Source organism: Cavia porcellus, unplaced genomic scaffold, assembly GCF_034190915.1.
Source record: "Cavia porcellus strain 051 isolate PalLab524CR breed Dunkin Hartley unplaced genomic scaffold, mCavPor4.1 scaffold_11, whole genome shotgun sequence".
Taxonomy (NCBI): Eukaryota; Metazoa; Chordata; class Mammalia; order Rodentia; family Caviidae; genus Cavia; species Cavia porcellus.
Window position 1 is genome coordinate 26,930,521 of NW_026947494.1, and position 17,541 is coordinate 26,948,061.

The 17,541-nt window shown below is 41.3% G+C and overlaps 1 protein-coding gene across 1 annotated transcript in view; it reads right to left on the reverse strand.

The window, feature by feature from the left end:
• Positions 1-17,541, reverse strand: part of Mtmr12 (myotubularin related protein 12) — an 80,755-nt gene that overhangs the window by 53,420 nt on the left and 9,794 nt on the right. The gene's annotated exons all lie outside the window — the stretch shown is intronic.

Here is a 17,541-nt window from a genome sequence, read left to right on the forward strand (position 1 = left end):
AGGCCTTGAAAAGATACATATATACATGCCTGGCCTGGGTATTCAGTGAATGGAGTTGTTATAACTGTTGAACACAGTAGTTTCCTGTGCTTCTGGTTTTCCTTTTTTCCCTTTTTTGCTATCCTTTCATGAGTAAACAAAGAATTCAAATACAGTGTACTACTTAAAAGTTGCAATTATTCAAGATTCAGCCATATGAATATAGTAACTCCTATTTCTCACAGTTAACACAGTAAACTAAATTCAGTCTACTTAAGAGGTCCCTCAATTCTTTTGTTTTGTGAATCAGGAACTCCTGAAACCAGTAACTCTCAAGTTGGCCCTATTTCCAAAAGATTCTGATTATCTAGTATATAGGAATATCTGCAGTCCTGCGGGAGGGGCGGTATTGTTTATTTATAGGATGTGTTTTCTAGAACCCCATGATTCAAGTATGAGTGTTTTGTATCTTTTCAATGGAACACTCAGAATGAAATACAAAACCAAAAGAACAGTTGTTTTCTTACAGTATGGGGGATTAAACTCAGCCTTTGCACTAAACTACATCTCCAGCTCTTTTTATTTTTCATTTTAAAACAGGATCTTGGGGCTGGGGATTTAGCTCAGCAGCATAAGCGCCTGCCTTGCAAGCAGGCAGTCGTGAGTTCGATCCCCGGTACCGATGAAAAGGAAAAAGACAAAAAAAAAAAAAAACAAAAACAAAAACAGGATCTTGCTAAATTGCTCCAGCTGGGTTTGAACTTGTCATCTTCTTCCCACAGCCTCTTAAGAGTCCTGAGATTACAGGCATGTGTAGCTCTAGATTTTGTTGCAAATAGACTAACATGTTGAAAGTTGTAACAAATGGGGGTGGCCCTATGTAAGCACACAAATACTGGAATTTAAAATGCCTCAATACTCAACCATAACTAATATATAAATTTCCTTTGGTTAACATTTCAAAAAATTGAGGCTGGGGATTTAGCTCAGTGGCATAAGCACCTGCCTTGCAAGCAGGCAGTTGTGAGTTCAATCCCTGGTACCGATAAAAAGGAAAAAGTCCAAAAAAAAAAATTTTTTTTTCCAAAACATTATACACTATACAATGTTTAAAGATAACAACAACAACAAAAAAAGATAACAGCTCAGCAGCACAAGTGTCTTCGTGGCAAGCACAAGGTTTTGAGTTCAATCTGTGGTACCCTCCCAAAAAAATTCTTACAGATAAGCAACTGGGGGGCAGGGAATTACCACCATCACTACCATCAGCCACCCTACTCTTCAAGATCAAAATACACATCAGAATTGAGAGAAGAAATAACCTAGAGAATTCCCACAAATCAGGATTCAAACAGGAAGCATAAAGAAAGCCTCTCTTTTAAGTTTTGCTAGTTGCTTGCGGGTGAATAAATGTGGCTGAGTGGAGAAGAGGGGCCAGGAGTTACAGCCTGGGTAGGAAGAGGCCAGTGTCTGGAAGGAGCTGGGTGCTGGGTGTGGATTTCAGGGTAAGTTCCGATCAAGATGGAATTCCACAGGTGCACCCAACTCCTGATAATGAACATGTGTCTGCAGGTATACAAATTGTCATTTCCATAGGACAAGCAATTACAGGCTATGCAATTTGATCTTTACAAAGCTTTGACAATGCAACTTCTTCCTTAGCACTAGTTCTTACTTTGTAAATATCCTAATCCTGTGCAGGAGGGCAAGGAGATTTTGTGAGTGCTACATCTGCCCTGAGGGTTGGGGGGTGGTCTGCAAACATTGTAAGGGAGAAGAAGGGGCTTGTTTTGCCCACTTTTGCTCTGACTTATTTTGCTGGCTGCCTTAAAGTGATGCCTACATGCCTGCCACCCTGCCTTGGAGCCAGCTGATTATGGACTGAAACTTCTACAACAGTGAGCTAAAATAAACCTTTCCTTCCTTCATTTTAGTGTTGGGTATTTTGTCCCAGCAACAAGAAAAAAGTAACCAAGATACTCACCAATCTGTAAATACTTTGTTAGCAGGTCTTGGTCCTCAGAATCAGAGTAAGTACTCAAAAGATTGTGTTGCATAATTTAATTAAAAATGACTTTAAGCAGTGAGAGGTTTAAAAAATACGTATCTATCTTTTTTTCCCTTGTGCTAGGGACTGAAGCAAGATCCTAGCACATGGTAGACAAGCACTCTACTGAGTTATAACTTCAGCTCTATTTATACATGTAGGGTTTTTTTTTTTTTATTTAATTGAGACACAGTCTTATTAAACTGCCTAGACTGGCCTTGAACTTGAGACCATCCTGCCTCTGCCTCTTGAGTAACTAGGATTACAGATACTGGCATTACTGGCAGCAGGCCTGGCATGTTTATTTATTTTTAATTGCCTAGGCAGCTGACTTAAAATCAGCAGGGACTGGAGAAGCATATAGGAAATTAAGAAACAATAGCTAAGAGGCTGGGGATTTAGCTCAGTGGCATCAGCGCCTGCCTTGCAAGCATGTGGTTGTGAGTTCAAAATCTGGTACCAATTAAAAAAAAAAGAAAAAGAAACAATAGCTAGATGACATCACCAAATGCTCTAACCATAGCCTAATGTAGTAGAGAAAGAGCCTCCATTCCCTTTAAGGTTGCTATGTATTAATCCAGAAAGATTTACTTGTGAAACCTGTGCAGAAAGAACTGTAGCAGGACAACAGTTGACATCATCCCAGGATCTTGCAGTCAATTCATCAACTGTCTCTGTACTATCCTTGTTCTTTTGGACAGTGAAAGCTTCTTACCACATCATCTGGCTTCCAGGAAGGCATCTGGCTTCTGGGAAGGGCCCAGAATCTCCCTTTCATCTCTGTCCCTTCTATCTTACCACTATCTTCCACTATGAGGCTCCCTGCTGACTGACAGCAAATCGTAGGTCAGCAAATTGGAACTTTTTTTTTTTGGAGACAGGCTCTCACTAAGTAAAGAAAAGCCTTAGATTCACTATGAGCCCAGGCTGTCCTCAAACTCATGGTGGTCCTTCTACCTCAACCTCCTGAGTGCTACAATCTTATTTTTATAGCTATGAATGTGACAATTTTTTTTTTTAAATAAAGAATGGAACTCAGGACCTTGCGCTTGCCAGGCAGGGGATTTGCCCTTGAGCTATATCCCCAGCCCTACAAAATTTTCACTGATCTCATTGACCATTAGGGTCAATGTGCAGGGGGGAAATGGCATTAAAAGAAATGATCCTTTAACAATTAAGGAGATTATTAACCGGTTTACTGGTTATATTGACAGGCTTCTCAAAACCTAACTCCTTTGAAATTTTCAACATTACATAAGTTAAAAATGGCCTCTGTATAGCACCTCTTAGTACCCCATTTGAGTTTGGACAAAGCTTGCTATTATAGCAAAAACTGCATATAGTATGTTATAATTTTTAAAACTATGATATCTCCGTGGCCTACACTGAATCACAATAGAGACTTGACACCTATGAAGACCAGTTCTACTGGAGTGGTAGGATTGGGGCTAGGCATTTTTTGTTAATTCCTTATTTCCGTGTTAACCTCAATGCTATGGCTACTATGTTTGTTTTAATTTTTAAAAGGATAAAGGTATAAAAAATAAATCCTCCAACTCCCAAAAGTTTTACCCCACAGATCAAAAAGATCTAGATATATCCATTTTGGATCCCACTGTATCAACAATTTCCCAGGACCAGCAACTGCCACTAACCCACATTATCTAATCACCCCACCCATGCTAAGCCAGAACCAGTCCCTTCTGGCCAAGTCTAAACCAGACAAGATAAGAAAGTCTGAGACTCGTGAACTATTCTTCAGCAAATTTATGTTCCAAAAGAGACACACCTACTGAAACCCACATCATACAGCTGGGGCCAGCATTCAAAAAGCTGTCAATCTGATTTCTTCTCAGAACTGTTTTGGAGTGGCCCAAAATCACAGGGCGGTAATGAGGCTGCGCCAACACTCAAGCAGTACACCTCAGTTATAAGATGAGCCATCTCTAATACACCAATTCATTTCAACCAATGGCTCCTGAATACCCTAAATATCAAATGGTAGAAAGAAAGACAAATAAAACTCACTTTTAGCCTAAGGAAATGCAGACAAAAAAACTGAGCGCCACCGCTGCTAATCAGTGCAGACTGTGCTTGCAGAAGATTCTATCTGCATACCATCTCTTTGAATTCCCACAACTCTGTTACTACTCTCAGTTTAGAGATGACACCTCTACCACACAACCCGCTCTACCTCCCTACAGCGTGTGGGAGTCTAACACTACCACCAGCATTAATCAGGATGTGTGCTATGTCAGGGGAAGTATAGGGTGTAATGGGAACCCAGCAGAAACACCTAGTCACATTCAGAAAGGTTCTAAGAAGCCTATCACCCTGGGGAAGTGTTACTTATACTGAGACCTGAAAATAAGCAGAAACCATCTGCAGGCAGAACAGTCAACACTGTTCCTGACTGCTCCAACTCAAGTCTCCTTCCTAAGCCAGGTTCTCTTATCCCCTCACAAGCCCTGCATTCCCTGGAACTCCCCTGCTCCACCTCTCAGCCTGCTCTTTACCTAAGATTTGCACTCAAAAATCCACACTTGAACACCCCAATAGCTTCCTGGCTGCAGATCACACGCACTGGAATGTAACTCAGCTCCTTCAAATTCACATTCCTTCAGGGGCAGGGTTTGCTGGGGAGCAAGGCCAGGGCTTTGACTACTCTGAGAAGTACTCTACCATGAACCCTCAAAGTCACAGCTCTTGTATTCACATTTCAAAGTCTGCTCATCAGCAAGCCTGCTCCTATGAGCTCTAGCTAGCCAAGCGAGTTGCAAAAGAAATCTAGAAGACATTCTTAACTGTTCTGTGCCCCTCACGGCCTGTGCTGCTTTCTTAACAAATACAAATCCAGCCAGGAATGGCATAAGCGCCTGCTGGCAAATCCAAGGTCATGAGTTTGATCACCGGTACAAAACAAACAAACAAAAAATACAAATCCATCCACATCTGCTGCCACTCTCCAACTTTAGGCCACCTTCCTCTGCCACTGTCTGTGACTGCCAGCCTCACTGCCTCTGTTTGGCCCCAGGTGCAAACACTGAGCTGACCCAATCTACTATCCCTAGTCCTGACCATCCAACCCCGTCCAATCCATTCTCCACATAGTGTAGGCTCTTCACAAAGCTTTCTCTGATCAAACTTCCTGCATTACAACAGTGAGGAAACCTCTGAATGCCAGGATCATTCTCTACACTTGTTTTCATTGTAACACTCTTCATGCAGTAGTGGAATAATCTCTTACCTAGTCTGTCTCACTAATTAACAATGCAAACTGAGAACCTAGGCGATACTTTATAAATTTTTAGCCTCAACACTTAGCATATAACTTCTGATACAAAATAAACCATCAATAGTCAAAGGTGTGGCACACACCTATAATGCCAGGACTCAGGAGGCTGAAGAGGGGACTGCTATAAATTAGCAGCAAACCTAGACTACATAGTGAGTTCAAGGCCAGCCTAAAGTACATACGAAGACCCTGTCTCAAAAAACAAAATTAATTCTAACCCTGGTGATATTCTTTAATGCCAGGCACAGTTCTTGAGAGATTAAAAAAATAACTCCATTCAAAATGCCTAAATGTTATAGTCTGGATCTAGCTTGTTCATCCAAAGCTCATGTGTTAAAAGGCTTGATTCCCAGCTTGGCTCTGTTGGGAGGTAATGGAAATCTTAAGAGGTGGAGTCTTGGTGAGAGGTTTTCGGTCACTGGAGACATTCCCTCAAAGGGGACTATGGGACCCCAATCTCGTCCTATCATTTTGTGGCCTGACCGTGAGGTGAACACTGTGTGCCCCTGCTATGATGAGCTGCCTCACCTCAGGCCCAAACCAGCAAGGTCAACTGACCATCGAGGGATTGGAAGCCCCACACAGCGAGCTGAGCTGGTATTCTGAAATGCAGTTTCATCAATGGAGTAGGAGTATATGCACTAACAGTATAATGTAATTCTAAGCTCAAATCCTCAAAACACACTCACCAGGAAAAATAAAAAGTATCTCTGAATAACAATACTTCCCCAACAGCTGCCTTTTTCCCTCCTAATTTTTATTAGCATGTTTGCAGTAAACAATGATTACATTCATTGTAGAGATCTGATACATGTACCTAACACATCTTTATTCTTTTTAACCTCTCCTCCAACTTCTTGATCCTCTTATTTGTAAAAGATCTACATCGCTGTTTCCTGTTATCTATCTTTTATTTTGCTCTTTAAATTATTTCTGTTTTGGGTTTCCCATATTGTAAGAGAAACTATGCAATACTTAAGCTAGTACAGATTTATTTCACTTAACATTATGGTCAGCTGTCTTTTGAGGTCCTCTCCTGAAATGGGGTCCCAGGTGTTACTGACCCAGGGTCACAGTCTACTGAACCCTCCAGAAAGCCATTTCATGCTGTGCAACACCACACGGTGACTGGCACTACAGCCCGGACTCCAGGGGCTTTACGGTTCTGCTAGAGAAACCCACCATACATATAAAACCTGTATCACAGGCAGGAAGAAAGGGAAATGACAGTTACAAGGAATGGCTTAGAATGCAAAAGCACCGAAAAGGGTAAGAGTCCTTTCAAACTGTTCCTCATACCTTTTCTGTTTTCTCTCCATTTTTGAGTTTCCCATATGATTTCACTTGAAATAGCAGTTCTCAACAAAGGATAAAGAGAGAGATTATTTACCTGAATTTTTTTTAAATGCAGATTACTAAAAAAACAAAACAAAACAAAAATAAATAAATAAAATAAAATGCAGATTACGACTCCAGGTATCTCCTTTTTTCACCGCTGGCCTTTCCTGACACGATGGCTGAGTCTTTTAATTTTGTATATATTTCTTTTGCATACCTGAATCTCTAAAAGGTTCCTTGAATAAAACATGTTTAAAAACACTATAAATTGGGAAATTTGGTAGTGGGGGTTTACTGGAAATTGAACTCAGAACCTCATGCTTGCCAGGGAGGCAATGTGCTGCTGAGCTATATCTTGGCCCTTAAATCAGAAATTAGACTCATTATAAATCAGGAAACAAGACTGAGATTACTCAGAAAACAAACCACCAGACCCCAGGCCTCTAGTACAAGCTAAAACTCTTCCAACAAAGCAGGTGAGTTCTGAGATGAGTGTTGAAAGCTTGTTAGGATTTTGGTCAAAGGCCCAGACAGGAGTAGAAGGTTTTTATGTCACAAAATTACAAGATGAAGGCTGCACCCTGCAGGAGAGCCAGATGTGGAACACACAGGACCTGGTGGTGGGAATACAGACAGGAAGCAGTGGGAGATGGACTGGTTTGGAGCATACCTAACAAGAGAAAGATGGGTAGTGTTGGCAGAAGCTGCAGAAGATGACTTAAAAGGAGAAGGAAAGCAAGCCAAGGAGGTTACCAGCTCAGGACTTAACACACTGCCCAAATCCCAAGCTCTGCTAAAAGCTTTGAGGTGAGAAGATACTGCTACAGGACAGAAAGGAGATCCTGAACCTACTCATTGAGAACTTTGGTGCTCCTGGCCTCAGGAAGGCCTTAAAAACCAAAAAACTGATCTTTATTGCCAGGTGGCTTGGTTGACCTACCAGCTTAACGGCAGCCCATGGCCTAAAGGAAGACTTCTGAACCCTCTGTCCCTCAAGATTTATATAACTTTAAAAAAAAAATTATATAACTTTTGACACAGTGGCAGCAAGTTGGTAAAATCCCTTATGTCCAGGCCTTTTTCACTGAGCATGTGTTCTCTCATTCAGTTGTGTATGGCAACCCAAGTACTTCTGTTCATTCTACTCCACCAGGATGTCTCCCTTCTTCCCCACTAGACCCCTTAGATGATGTACCTCCTGTCTTTACCATCCCTTCCCCAAATCCTCAAGTCCACACTCCTTGCCCCTCTCTACCAGAGGTTTCTGAGCTCCCTGCTTCATCCTCTCCCCTTTCTCCATCCTCAGCAGTCTCTAACTATTCCTTTACTTCCTCTCCCCAATCTCAGACTCCTCAGTCCCCTCAACCTGAGCCATCTATCCCATCAGACAGTCCTACTTCTTCTATCTCCTCTACTCCTGCATCACCATTCTCCCCTTAGGCTCACCACACTCGGCCTCACGTTTCAACCCTCTAGTTTCAGCCCCTTAGTAGACCGTATGGTGCTTGACCACCATCTTTCAGTCCCAGGCCACATGGTCCTCTGCAGCTATCTTGCTGCTGCTCATGGAGGACAGCTGCCATCTTGTGCTCCCTCCCCACGTAACCCGCAGCAGTCATCACGTTGTGGGTTTCATGGTAACCAGTCACAATCTTGTGCTTCCCTGTTGCGTGGTGACAAGCAGCCGTTTTATGGTCAGTCACACCTGCTGGGCAGTTAGCTGCTTGGTGGCCATCTACACCTCCCACTCTATAGCATTCTTAGCCTCAATCCCCATTCCTCATTCAGAAATAGGCTAAGAATGAGGGTCCAGTTCATATTCACATTCCTTTTTCCCTCACCAACCTATCTCAGATCAACCACAAATTAGGTCCCTTTTCTGTTGACCCACAAAATTATATTAGAGTTTAAATTTATAACTAATTGTTATAATTTATACTTCAAGGATGTTTATGTAATTCTGAACACCACCCTCAGCTCACAATAGCAGACTCAGCTATGGCAAGCAGCTCAAAAAAAAGCCGATCATAAAACGTAAAACAAATACTGCAGAGAATAATTCTGGGCTTGCTGCGGTGCCTGAACAAGACTCTAGCTGGGATTACCAAAATGGAAAATTCTTATAAAGTACATAAGATGATTAAATATGTATAATTGTGGGCCTTAATAAAATAGCTCACAGGGGCTAGAGGTTTAGCTCAGCGGCATAAGTGCCTGCCCTGCAAGCAGGCAGTCGTGAGTTCGATCCCTGGTACCGGTAAAAACGAAAAAGACAAAAATAAATAAAATAGCTCACAAACATACTAACTATAAAAAGTTTTAAAACAAGTCCAAAAGGCTAATAAAATTCTATGTTCCTAACATGTCTTAGGGACACCCTAATTAAGTTTACTAATGTAAACCCAGACTCTCATAAAAGGATATTTGTTATTAACTCTTATTTTATTTCTCAGTCTGCCCCTGACATTCGTACAAAGCTACAAAAGGCTAAACTTAGCCCACAAACCCCACAAGGAGACCTTCTTAATATGGATTTTCTTATTTTCCACAACAGAGATGAAACTCAAAAGGAGGAAAATGAGGCACAAAAAAAGAAACGTGCTAAATATCAATCTAATCTTTTAGCAGTGGCACTTGAGACTCCCAAGACAGGTAAACCAAAACAAGACAGAGCTGCCCAAGCCCCTTCCAGACTATGCTTCAAGTGCAACAAAGAAGAACACTGGGCAAGAGAATGCCCCAATCCACAAGTTCATTTGGGGCCCTCCCCGCTCTGCAATCTCAAGGGACACTGAAAGAGCCACTGTGTTAGCTGCCAAAGAGCAGGTAAGCCATCCTCTAATTACATGCCCTCACAGGAGATCTCATCACCACCGGATTCATCACTGGCTGATCTACTCAGACTTGCTGCTGAAGACTGACAGGGCTTGGGGACCACAGCCCCCATTAAGATATCTTCCTCAGAACCCCGAGTCTCACTGGAAGTCTCAAATAACACTCTTTCTACTTACAGACAAGGGGGTGTGTCAGAGTGTTCTTCCTGAGGTTTCAGGCCATTGTATTAAATCACCAATCTCTGTAGTAGGTGTTGACAGCCAACCTACATAGCCTTTTCAAACAGGGCCCATTCCAGGCAGGTTCCAAACCCTCCTCTTCATCTATAGCTTTCTGGTAATACCAACATGCCCCACACCCCTTTTAGGTAGAAATCTCCAAAAGCTTAATGTCTCCTTTACCTTCTCCTTCCCCTTCCCCCACCACTCTCGTCCTCCAAACACCATCACAATGCACCACAAACCCATGCCCTCCTTTCCCTTCTTCCCTTGACGATCCCACAGTCTTGGATATCTCCAACCCACTCATGCTACCCATGCCATACCTGTTTTAATTTGTCATGGAGGGATGGATTTTCCAAGGATCAAAACTTGTTCTCCCAGGTCAGCAGGCCTTAGACATCATCACTGACTTACACAACTGTGGGTTCCCAGGCCCTAGACAGACTCTTAGCCCCAGTAGTCACACATCCTTTTCTGAGGGCTATCATCCCACAGCCACAACTTTCAGACTAAGTCATGTTTTGTTATCCTATTTGGTTCCTGATCCCTTACATTCCATTGGTTATTTTTTTTCCACTTTAAGGTTCTAGGCAGTCTTTCCTAAACACTACCACATTATACATAAGATGGCTCTCATACTATTCTACCTAACAACTAACTTAATTACCTCAACCTTCAGCTGTTTAGTTAAACATTAGCACCCTCTGGGCCTGGGCTCTCATCCCGCTTATGGTGACACAGCCACAGCCCTCCCCATCCTTAGTCTGATTTCTCAAACATGATTCAACTATCAGGCCTTACATTTCTTTCTTTCTTTCTTTCTTTTCTTTTCTTTTTTTTTTTTTGTCTTTTTGAGACAGGGTCTCCCTGTGCAGTTCAGGCTGGCCTTGAGCTCACTTTGTAGCCCAGGCTGGTCTCAAACTCTCAACAATCCTCCTGCCTCAGCCTCCCGAGTGCTGGGATTACAGGTGTGAGCCACCATGCCCGGCAAGCCTTGCATTTCTTTTTTTTTTTTTTTTTTTTTAACTTTTTATCGGTACTGGGGATCGAACTCACAACCGCCTGACTGCAAGGCAGGTGCTTATGCCGCTGAGCTTTATAAATCTCCAGCCCCAAGCCTTACATTTCTCATGCTTCCCATTCTCTCCAGCTCAACCCCCTGGACCAAGGACAAGTCCTACCTACACTTTTATTTTTACCCTTTCAGATGGAAAAATAATTGCCTCCCATAACTTCACCCCTCCTAACTCCATGCTCATTTTTCAGATTCTTCCTCACGATGGTCCTGATGAAATGACACATTTGGGTCATGAGCACATTTCCTTCTACTTCTCCTGAGTCCTTTTAATTATGACAGTGACCTGCCTCCTCATAGCACTTTGTCTTTTTATTTCTCCAATCAGGATGCAAACATTCACCAATGATAAATTCCTCATCCTGGCTGAAACACTAGTACCAGCTTCCACATGGGCATCAACTGTCATCCTGTCAAACCCCCTATACCCCCACACAATGCCCCCATCCAGCAGGAAGCAGTCAAAGAGATTTGATGCCCTTTCCTAACAAAACAAAGATGGGAATGAAAGGTTCTTGCCCTCATATAAATTACTGTACAAGTATGGCGATGGTCTAACATGGCGGAAAGCCAAAGCGGGAATGCTTACTTCATGATCACTTGCTCCTTCTCCTCCTTCAGCCTTGATCACAACTTCCTTTCCCATACATGTGAAGAAAATTTCAGTCAGTTCCACACACATCATCAACACCTGCCCCATGCACTCCTTCCAATCCGAGGTCATATAACCCTCTGCTCCATCTGTATCCGGTCAGAGAAAAAAGCCAAAGCCCCATAGGTTGTGGGTTCCTCTCTGCATTCTCACCACTCACAAAAGGCCGTTTTCTCTTTCCTTTTGCTTCTCTATTGTGCCAGAAAATCCTAACAGGTATTTCTACTTTAATTTGTCTCATCCTCAAGCTTGCAGGGAAGATGCCTATCCACATATCACAGGTGAGAAAGAATTTTAGGTGAAGACCCATGTCTAAGGTCAGCATCACAGGCATGATAGCACATGTCTACAATTCACAGCACTCTGGGAGGCTGAGGCAAGAGGACTGCAAGTTCAAGCCCAGCATGGGCAATGCAGCAATGTGGCCTAGTGAGAATTACCTCAAAATAAAAAAGGTTAGGAATGGAACTCAGTGTGACGGCCTTGGGTTCAAGCCTCAGTACTGCAAAAAATAAAAACAAACCAAGGAATGGAACTCATTGTGATGGACTTGGATTCAATTCCCAGCACTGGAAAAAATAAAAATAAACAACTAACATCACCATCAAATGACTTAACCTCGATTGGAAACCCTCAGAATCAAAGGCTCTTCCACAGTAACATTATGGTACTCCTTCCCCTCTTGCAGACAACTCCAGACAAAGGAAGACAATGCTGGAGGTAAATGCAGGTCAAGTTTTACCACTATCAGGACTTACACTGGTAGCCCAAAGAAGTAACACTCAGGAACACACACACACCTAGCTGAAGCTTCTGGAATAGTGAAGAATAACAGCAACTACAGAAATTAAAAGTACAGGGCTGGGGTATAGCTCTGTGGTAAAGTGTTTGCCTATCATGAGCAAGGCACAGGGTTCAATCCCTACCACTGGGGGTGGGGGGTTTAAAACAAAGAAAAACTATATGCCAGGTATGGTAGTAACAGGTTTCTATGGTTTGCCTCATGAAAACTAACAGCAATCTTATAGGCTGCATACTGTTGTTATTATTATTATTCCTATTTCACAGGCAGAAACTGAGGCTCAGAAGTTAAAAACCCAGTTCAAACTTGCAATTAACAAGTAAGTCTGTCTGGTTCCAAAGCTATCTATCACACAATATTGCAAGTTATAAATGGCTGTGTTGGGTGTGTATAAGTGCCTGAGAAAGGTGGCAGGTAGCAGTTGTATGGCTGTCATTGCCCACTGACTTATAATCTAAGCTAAGGGATATGACTAATGACAGCTGCAGAGACACATGGTGTTGCTTTTTGTGCCTCCCCCTCTACCACATCCCCAGAACTGTTCTATAAACTTAGCAGAATAGCTGGGAATAGTTAAATGCCTTGGAGCAGGAGCAATATAGTCAGGAGACAAATAAGGTGGCTACAAATTTATGAAGAGCTAGATTGTTTTAACGGCAAATCAGTATATTATAGAAGACTTGAAGACTCTTGGAAATATTCCTGCAAGTCCTAATGGTGCCATTGATTCTATTCTGCAGGACTTTTCTCTCACTGTGATGCACAAATGCACAGGTCTTATACAAGAGATGAGGACAAATGTTCCAATCATCCAACCCCAATATGCCCATGAGACTTTCAAGTTGGCCTCTTGCCTATGTCCTCCGTACCCCACCTTCCCATACCAAATCCCACTTTAACACCAGCCTTTCTAGAACCTACACAGCCTTCACCAGAGACCAGATGCTGTCGTGGGTGCTGCAGCAGCCTCCTCTGCACTCAGAGGCATTCTGGGCATGCCTCTCCGTCAAGTAGGCAGATCTTACCTCCATACAGCAGAGCCATCTGGTGACCTGCTGTCTCTCCAAAGGAATGTGCAACTCCCAAGTGCACACTGTTGTTTTGAATGCTAATTTTAACCCAGTATTTAGCAAATGGCAGGTACACAAAAATGGTGCTCATATAAAGAAACTTTCAGTTCAAGTTATTGACATCTAACAGTTGTTGAGTATTTGCCACATGACAGACTCCAAGCTGGTGCACATGATCTATTTCTCCTTATCCTCTAAACATGATGCTTATCCACATATTACAGGTGAGGAGAAGACATCCCATAGAGGCAAAGTTCATGTCTAAGGCTACTATCAATGGTTAAAACAGGATTAAAACCTCCAGAATCAAAGGCTGCTCCATCCCATGGCACTTCCTTCTCATCCCCAAACACCTATTGTGATTGGGTTAGTTCTCAAGTTGTTCCTCTATTCCAATACCAGCCATAGCAACAGTCTCTTGCCACATGAAAAACAGAGCCTCTTTCATGTATCCTACAGGACCCCTATTCCATTCTCTATCTGCCCACCAGAATGCATCTGACATACTTAATGTCAGATGTTCCTTAGGCACCACTTACGGGCAGGCTGGGGCTTCTCTGTTACTCTTAACACATTGTTTTCTTCACTCAGCAAGTATTAAAACAAAAAGGAAAAAGGCACTTCTGCTTTCTTCTCGGGATTAGTTGGTCAAGTTAACCTGAAGCTAAATCAAACAAGCTGAGGTGGGAGATGGGTTGCAGATAAATGATGGGCAGACAGGGAGGTAGGAATAGGGGGAAAAAAGAGGGACCACGACAGTACTCAGTGTCAAAGGAAAAGGCATGAGATGTAAATGCATAGCCCAGCCTAGAAGGCCTTGGGAGATGAAACAGGTATTGCTGATGCCACACAACACAAGACCAGAGTCCAGACTCTTTTTGTTTGTTTGCCTGCTTGTTTGTTTTTTGAGACAGGTTTTGAACTCACTGTGCAGCTCAGACTAATTCACTGTGATCCCTCCCACTTCAGTCTCCCAAGTGCCAAGATTATAGGCATAGGCATGTGCTATTATTCCTTGTTTAGACTCTCTAACACAATGTTCTAATGGCTGCCCTACTGGGGAAAGTGCTGTTCCCAGCTCTCTGCATAGCTGGAGGCACATATTTACAAGAGATCAAGAATGAAAAAGAATCATTACATCTCCCAAGCAAGGGACACATAGGGAAGTTGATAGTTGAAATGGCTGGAATACAATGAGTTTTTCTAATTTGAAAAACTGTGCTCATTTATTCTTTCAAGATATTCTCAGGTATTTAAAAACTCTAAAAGTGTAAATAAAAACCAAAATGCGTAATAGATATTGTGACATGGGAAGGGGAACAGGGGGGAGGGGAAAAGGAAGGAAAAAGAAAAAAAATGACCAGAAAAGAAGGAAAAAATGGAAACAAAGCTTTTGTAAATAAGGAGGGGAGGGTTGAGGATATACTAGCCATCACCTGCCTGAAAGGCATAGGTCCTGAGTTCGATTCCGGATACCACATCCCAAAAAAGGAGAAGAGGGGTTAACATGAGTGTTGGAGAATGGGGAAAAAAGAATCAAGTTATATTATGCAGAGGTACAACTTCCCCATAATGAATGTGATCATTATATATATCTAAAATGTACCAATAAACTTATATTAAAAAAAAACTCTGGTAAAATCAATATGAAAAACAAAAAAATTTTAAAAACCCAGCAACTCAGGACCATGTCTGAAACAAAGACTGGTCACCTGTCCCAGGAAAAAGGTGGTTTCCCAAATATTTCACCATGCTGGGGATAGTGCCACACAACTGTAACCTCTCCACTGTGGAAGCCTGACGTAGAAGGTTCACAGTCCTAGCTCAACATGGGCAACTTAGCATATTAGTAAAACCCTGCCTCAGGATAAGAAAATTTTAAAAGGGTAAGAGATATAGCTCAGTGTGAAGGTCCTGGGTTCAATTCCCAGTATCAACAAATAAATAAATAAACACATACTTTTGAAAAATCACCATTGAGGGACTGGGGGTTTAGCTCAGCGGCATAAGCACCTGCCTTGCAAGCAGGCGGTCGTGAGTTTGATCCCCGGTACCGATAAAAATGAAAAAGACAAAAAAAAAAAAAAAGAAAAGAAAAATCACCATTGATCTGGGGATTTAGCTCAGCAGCATAAGCACCTGCCTTGCAAGCACACAGTCCTGAGTTCGATCCCTGGTATCAAAAAAAAAAAAAAAAAAAAAAATAAAATATATATATATATATATATATATATATATATATATATATATAAAACCATTGAGGTCAGGGCTTCCTTTGCCTCACCCATACTAAATCAGGTCTACAAGAAATGATGGGGCCTGGGAATATAGCTCAGTGGTACGAACACCTGCCTGACAAGCGTGAGGTCCTGAGTTCAGTCCCCCATACCAAAAACAAAGAAAGAAAAAGAAAAAGAAATGATGAAGCACAAGACACAAGTAGGAAAAGTGATGATACTATTTAGAGAAAAGCATTTAAATATGAAACTGAAACAGCAATCTCACAATGGCCTTTGAAATAAAATTATTACGCTCACAGAATTGGATTTTTACACAGGTTAATATGATTTTGCTTTATCCAATTCATTCGTATTTTAAATGAAACACTGAATAAATGTAATAAGAGAACAAAATTGGCCTTTGACAGAGGTTCAGAAATGAGAAAAGTTCATACAATGAAACTAGCAAAATATCAAAGGTCAAGTGTTAATAAGAAAAAAACCAACCACTAGATGTTTTCATTAGGTCGGAACTTTGAACATAATCAAATCATCCTCAAATGTATAAAGGAATAAAGAAAAGAGGAAAAGAAACTTAGAGATAATAAAAAATATTCTGAGTTACCATAGTTCCCCGCATGATTCCATGGCAACCAACACAACAAAGTACTCCGTTTTTATTAATCCCTTAAAGGCGAAAGCTTTCTGTAATATAAGATTAATGATTAAGCACTTCACAGAAACCATCCCAGTGGTTCTGACCAATTTTCTGAATAACGGCCCTAGGTTATCTATTAAAGCCAAGTTCTTTGCCTAGGACTTTCCATGCATAAAATTAATATTCATAAGTGTACATACATAACTATCACATTAAGATGGGCATTATCATCATTATCCTATTTTTCAGGTAGAAAACAATCAAGGTTTAAAGGTCTGGCCTTACCTTCAGCTAGTATGAAGAGCTGCTGACAAGCTGCTTTCTTTTTTTGTTTTTGTGGGGTTTTTTGTTTTGTTTTGGTTTGGTTTTTGAGACACTTGCTACATAGTACAGCCTGTCCTTGAACTCACTCAATAGTCCAGGCCAGCCTTTCAACTCATGGCTATTGTCCTGCCTCAAGCTTGCAAGTGTTGGTAGTACAGGTATGCACCATCACACTGCGAAAGGAGTTGCTTTCTTTAGACCTGTGGCCTACAATGTATAGAAAGGTATGATGGAAGGATGAAGCCTGGGGGTCTTTCCATCTCTAGACTGCTTTAGTCTTAAAATCCCCTACTTTTACTTCCCTTCTTTTTCCTCCCAAAGCAATAGGAAATTAGGAGTCAAAGAATTACTCTAGTTCAATTCTATTTCCTAATTTATCTCAAGAGGTTTCTTTTTTTTTTTTTAATTTTATTTAAAAGGAAAAAGAGAAAAAGCAAAACAAAACAAAGTGGTGTAAGGGTACAAGTAATACAGAACTACAAAAAAAAAAAAACAGTAAGAAATCACCAGTTAATAGATTACATATTATCATCTTAGAGATAGTTGCTCATCACAGTATCAAAGCATACAAAGTCGACATTCAAACAGTGAGACTGTAAACAGCTGTGTTCAATGATCCTACCAAAAACATTAATATGGTCAGCTATTTAACACCCCTAAACACACTTGCTATTGTATCCTTTAGAGCACTTTTTTTCCCTCTCTTTTTTACAACAAAATTTACACATTTTGGGTTTTATTACTCCTTAGTTCTTATTACTTTTTTGGGGGGAGGGGAGAGAATAAAGTCAAATATGGCAAAACAAAGCTGTCAGTCAAAACCAAGGATAGACATAGCACATGATGGTAAAAACAGAGTACAAGGTTATCAACAATGGTTATCAACAATGTCCCTTGTTTCCTTAAAAAGAATTGTCTATCTCATTAGGTATTATAAAGTTGAACAAAACAGTAGAGAACAAGACCAATAAAACTTAAGCATTGTAAAAATTACAGGACTTCCAAAGGAGACAAGTCAAACCAGAA